This window comes from Sapajus apella, unplaced genomic scaffold, assembly GCF_009761245.1.
Source record: "Sapajus apella isolate SASKATOON/1434 unplaced genomic scaffold, GSC_monkey_1.0 scaffold161, whole genome shotgun sequence".
NCBI lineage: Eukaryota > Metazoa > Chordata > Mammalia > Primates > Cebidae > Sapajus > Sapajus apella.
In genome coordinates, this window is record NW_022437101.1 from 1,044,822 (window position 1) to 1,051,116 (window position 6,295).

At 43.9% G+C, this 6,295-nt stretch overlaps 1 protein-coding gene across 5 annotated transcripts in view; it reads right to left on the reverse strand.

Moving 5' to 3' along the window:
• Nucleotides 1–6,295, reverse strand: part of ARHGAP22 (Rho GTPase activating protein 22) — a 214,178-nt gene that overhangs the window by 203,553 nt on the left and 4,330 nt on the right. The window lies entirely within an intron of this gene.

Below are 6,295 nucleotides of genomic sequence, written 5' to 3' on the forward strand. Positions count from 1 at the left end.
GGCACATATACACCATGGAATACTATGCAGCCAGAAAAAAATGATGAGTTCGTGTCCTTTGTAGGGACATGGATGAATCTGGAAACCATCATTCTCAGCAAACTGACACAAGAACAGAAAATCAAACACTGCATGTTCTCACACATAGGCAGGTGTTGAACAATGAGAATACCTGGACACAGGGAGGGGAGAACTACACACTGGGGTCTGTTGGTGGGGGGACTAGGGAAGGGGCAGCAGAGGGTAGGGAGGTTGGGGAGGGATAACTTGGGGAGAAATGCCAGATATAGGTGATGGGGGGATGGAGGCAGCAAACCACATTACCATGTATGTACCTATGCAAAAATCCTGCATGATCTGCACATGTACCCCAGAATCTAAAGTACAATAATATATATATATATATATATATATATATATATATATAACTGCTAGAACCAATAAGCTTTTTAAGGTCTCAGGATACAAGATGGACATAGCAAAAACCGACTGTATATCTACATCATCAACAAAAAATCCATACATGAAATTAAGAAAACAACGCCATTAACAATAGTATCAAAAAGAATAAACTATTTGGAAATAAACAATGATGTGAAGATATGCAGAAAACACTTCTGAGAGAAGATAAATAAAATATAAATAATTAGAAGTACATTTCTTTTTCATGAAGTTAAAGAATCAATATTGCTAGGACGGCAATTCTCTTCCAATGAATCTACAAATTCAATGGGATTCATATCAAAATCTCAGAAGCCTTTTATGGAGTGGAGAAATTGACATGCTAATTTGAAATTTTACATAAAAACACAAAGGGCCCAGAATAGGCAAAATAATTTTGTAAAAGAATCAAGTTACAGACTACCTATTTTTGCATTTTCTCCAGAGTTATAGTAATCAAGATAGTATGGTATATATCATATATCAATATGGTATAGGCACAAGGCTAGGTCTACAGGTCAATAGAATATAACTGAGAATCCAGAAGTAAACCCCAATATTTGTGGCCAGTTGATAGTTCCCAAAGGAGCCTGGGCAATTCAGCGGGGAAAGGAAAATCTTTTAACAAATGGTGCTGGGACAATTGGCTAATCCATAACCAAAACAGCAGCAGGAGCAACAAGAACAACCACTAAAGCCCTCCAAACAAACAACAAAACAACTCTTTTACTTTACCTCACACCATATACAAAAATTAACTCAAAATAGATCTTAGCTGTACATGTAGATGCTAAAACTATACAACTTCTAGAAACAAACAGAGGAGAAAGTGTTTGTGATGTTGGGTTAGGCAGACTCTTGGACACCATATCAAAATCATGATTCATAAAAGAAAAGATAGAAAAACTGAACTTCCACAAAATTAAGATTTTTGAGACTTTAAAAATTAAGCACATCATTAAGAAAATTAAAAGTCAAGCCACAGACTAGAAGAAAATATAGGCAAATTATGTATCTGATAATAGATTTATATCTAGAATATGTAAACATTCTTACAACTTTAATAAGACAGATAACCTGATTTAAAAATGGACAAAAAATCTAAATAGGCATGTTACCAAAGAAGATATATAAATGGGCTGGGTGCTCTGGTTCACACCTGTAACCCACCACTTTGGAGGCTGAGGTGGGTGGATCACCTGAGGTCAGGAGTTTGAGACGAGCCCAGCCTGGCCAACATGGTGAAACTCTGTCTCTGCTAAAAATACAGAGACAGAGCGTGGGCATGGTGGTGGGTGCCTACATGGCCAGCTACTTAAGAGGCTGAGGCAGGAGAATCACTTGAACCCAGGAGGCGGAAGTGGCCGTGAGCCGAGATCGTACCATTGCACTCCTGTCTGGGTGACGAGAGCAAAACTCAGTATCAAAAAAAAGAGAGACATACTAATGGTTAATAAGCACTGGAAAATACATTCAACATCATTAATGATTAAGCAATGCAAATCAAATCCCCGATAAAATACCACTTTACGCCCACCAGGATGGCTATAATAAAAAGGTAGCAAGTGTTGGTAAGGATGTGGAAACATTGGGACCCTTATATATGAGGTGGGATTGTAAGGTGGTGGGAATGTAAAATTGTACAGAGATTTTGGAAAACATTTTGACAGCTTCTTAAAAATTAAATATAAACCTACCATACCACCTAGCAAAAGAAATGAAAGCATATGTTCACAGAAACGCATGCATGTGAATGATCACAGCAGCATCATTCATCATAATCCCAAACAAAAAACAACCTGAAAGTCCACCAGTGTGCGAGTGGAGAAACCAAATGTGCATCCCTACAAGGAAGTATTACTCAGCTACAAAGGAACACACTGATCACGGATTCACACAAGAACCTGAATGACCCTCAAAACCTTATGCTACATGAAAGAAGCCCAGTGCAAAACACTACACAGTGCATACTTCCATTTATAAACAATGCCCAGAAAAGACACATTTATGAAGACAAAAAGCAGATCAATGATTTCCTTGGGCTGAGGCTGGGAGGGAGGATTATATTGCAGATGGGCTCAAGGGAATTTTTCGAGGTGCTGGAAATGTCCTAAAACTGGGTTGTGGTGATGGTTTTACAACTCTATGAATGTAGTAAAAATCATTAAGCTGTGAACTGCAAATGGGTGAATTTTATTGCATGTAACTTACATATCAATAATGCTGTTAAAATACACAGAATATGATTATAAACAAGGCTATGATGAAAAATAAAGCGGGAAAGAGTGTCAGAAGGCAGGGGTGGGTTGCAATTAGTGCAGTCATTAAAACCTCCAGGCACCCAGGATGTGGTGGGACTGCACTTCCTGTATCTCTTGTGGGTGATTGGGACAGTGATTAGTGTGAGACAGACTTGTAAGCAGAGTGTGATGTGTCCCTTCCAGGCTGAGGATTTAAATGCTGATGTGAGATCATTCACAAGCTCACTGTTTCTCTGCCCTCTAGTCTGGCAGCATCAGTCAGGTCTTTGAGTCACTATGATTGACAGAGTAGATCCACTCCTCAACCAACCCAGGTGTCCTGTGACCCGGTGGTTGAGTAACTCATCCCTTTCAGACTCATAAAGGTGGTCAGAGAAAGCCTTAAAAAAAGCTTTGGGTAAAAGTCTGAAGGAGGTGGGTTTGTAGGTCAGGAGGCTGTTCTGGCGGACAGTGGTCCAGAGAGTGGGAAGATCACATGCAAACACCAGAGCAGCAGGGAGGCCAGCACTGCTGGTGCAGAGGCAGAGCAGAGGTGGGGTGGCAGTGTGGGGAACTTAGGGCACTTGGCAGGAGATGCTACAATGGGCAAGGTGGGTGCTAGAGGAGGGCGAGTGGGCAGCCAACAGAGGTGTGGTAAGTGGCCTGGGCATCTGTGCAGATGTGCTGAATAACATGGATCTCCATGGATGTGACAGTGCTGATCAGATTTAGGTTCAAAGAGCCTTGCACAACCTCCAGGTCACAGGAAACCTGGGTGGGTTGAGGAGTGGATCCTGCCCTGTCAATCATAGTGACTCAAAGACCTGGGCTGATGCTGCCAGACCAGAGGGCAGAGGAACAGTGAGCTTGTGAATGATATCGTGTCAGCAGTTAAATCCTCAGCCTGGAAAGGACACGCATCACACTCTGCTCACCAGGTGCAATACAGAGAGATGGAAGGACCAAGGGTGGGAACAAGAAGATCAATGGGGAGGATCCTTTGCAAGGATGCAGGTGGGAGCTGACCTCTCGCCCCGCTGCTATGTCATTATTACTATGAACATTCTCATCAGATCAGTGCTGTGCTTGTAACCTTCAATAGCTCCCTATGGCCCACAAGAACAAGTCCAAGTTTCTCAATAGGGCCTCCACCTACCATTCCTCTCTTATTACCCCATTCCTACCACTTCAGCGCCCCTCTGTTTGAGTCCCCTATTCTCCCAGACACAGTCTTGCCCCTCTACCCGGGTTCTTACAGTCCCCTTACATTCCTGCGAGCAGTGCGGGAGAGAGTCTGCACTGGGAAAGGGCAAGGTGAGCATAGCCACAGAGTCTGGGAGGCGTGGGAGAGGGTTGTGATGGAGGCTCCCCATCCCAGGCTTCTCCCAGCCTTGGTCCTGACTTTAGCCTGCAGGTCAGGGATTTGGGGACTTGCAGGAATGGATGGATTCTAGGACACCTTCTCCTCTTTGGACACTCTGGCTGAGTAAGGGCAGAAGCCACTGTCTTTCTCTCCACTGTGATCCCGAGGCACAGTGGCTCCTTGGGGTGGGGAGTACCAGGAGGGTCAGACAGGGAGAAGCCAGCAGTCCTGGAAGAAAACCAGGCAGAACAGTGATCTGAAGTTTGAGAGCTGGTGAAAAAAGAAGCTGCAGCTGGTGGTGCTGGCAGGAGAGTTCTGCAGGAGGAGCTGAGGCCCACAGTGATGGAGCTGAGGGAGCTGCCCACTACTAGGCGAGACCCTTAGCACGGAATTCACCAAATGAGAGGCCAAGAGGCACGCCGCTGGCTTCTGCTGGAGGGAAAGTGCTGGCAGGTTCTCAAGTAAAGAAATGAAGCACAGCAGTACAATTTAACCCATAAGAACCTTTCATTTGCCCCAATCCCTGAAAATGTCAGTTAAAAGCAAACTTAAGTTCCCAATAATCTCCATTAGCTGAGAAAGACAGAGGGAAGGTGGGGGGAGAAAGAAAGAGAGAGAGAGAGAGAGATTAGAGAGGAGAGAGAGAGACTGGGAAGTTGCAGGTGGAGGGAAGAAAGAGAAATACACAAAGGTGCTAACCAAGAGACCAAGGATGGGGAGGGGAAGCCCCTTCCCCATGTGTTGGAGACTTTTTTTTCCTGGAGTTTTTCATGAAATGGAATTGCCAGTCCAATTTTACACAGTAGTTAAAGTGTTTGAGATTAGGTCATTGTTTACAAATTAATCCAGTCAAATGGAATGAATGTGGATGAACCTTGAAAAAATTATGCTAAGTGAAAGAAGCCAGACGCGTCTTCATAAAAGGATACATATTCCATGAGTCCATTTATATTACAAATTCAGAATTGGAAAATCCATAGAGGCAGAACACAGATTGGTGTTTGCATGGGGTGGAGAAGAGGGAGCAACCTTTCAATAGGTACAAGGTGATGGAAAAATTTTGGAATTAAATGGAGCTTGTGGTTGCATAACATTGTGAATGTATGAATTGCCATTGACTTTTACACTTTAAAATGATTAATTTCATGTTACGTAAATTTCACCTTGATAAAGATATTAATTCAATCAAATTCATGAACTTCAGGTGTGTCACGAAATATGCCCTCTGTCCCTTTCTCAAAGGATTTGCACCGCCCTATGAAGCCAGGGAATTATTTCATCATAGAAATCTGGTAGCTGGAACTTTCTACAAAGGCAAGTGACTCTTCCTTCCAACCAGATAATGCAATAAGCCCGGCTCAGGGAACATAATACCTGGATATATTAGGTTTTAGGCTTGAATAGAGTTAAAAGCTGATCTCAGCGGCTTTTCCACCCCCATTTTCTCCTATGGTAGGTGAGATTCAGCGAGGTTGACAGTGTGAAAAGTATCTGCAGCATGAGGCCAGCCCGGGGTGCTGGCTTCTAGCCCACTCTGTTTTTCATCAACACAGAATTTTACTCCTCACCCCATGAATAGCTACTCAGACCACAGCAAAGGGGCTCTGTGGAGTCTGAGCCCATCCTGGTCTTGGTCCTCTGGATCCTGACCCTGGCAGCACATTATATTATGTCACCTGGTGCTTAAAAAATACACTGATATCTTGGATTCATCCAAGACCAATTAAACCTGCATCTCTGGATAAAGAGCCTGGGGATTTTTAAACACACCTTGGGTGATTTTAATGTGGAGTAAGGTTGAGGTCTACTGACTGCATTTTACTCACTAGCATCTAGAATTTCCAATCTTTACCAGTCCTGGAGGGACTCAGGCATCATTTCATAACTGAGCCCATCAAGTCATGAGTCTGACTTGAATAGCACCTGAACGACACAGCCAATCCTCACCTGCATAGTCTACCCAGGCAGCACCTGCACAATCCACCCAATCCTCACCTGTAGAGCCCACCCAACCAGCTCCTGTATCACCCACCCAATCCTCATCTATAGAGCCCACCCAACCAGCAATGTACAACCTAGCCAACCAGCACCTGCACAACCCACCAAGTCAGCACCTGCACAACCCACCCAGTCATCACCTGCGAAACACACCCAGTCATCACCTGTACAACACACCCAGTCGTCACCTGTACAACCCACCCAACCAGCACCTGCACAACCCACCCAACCAGCACCTGCACAACCCACCCAA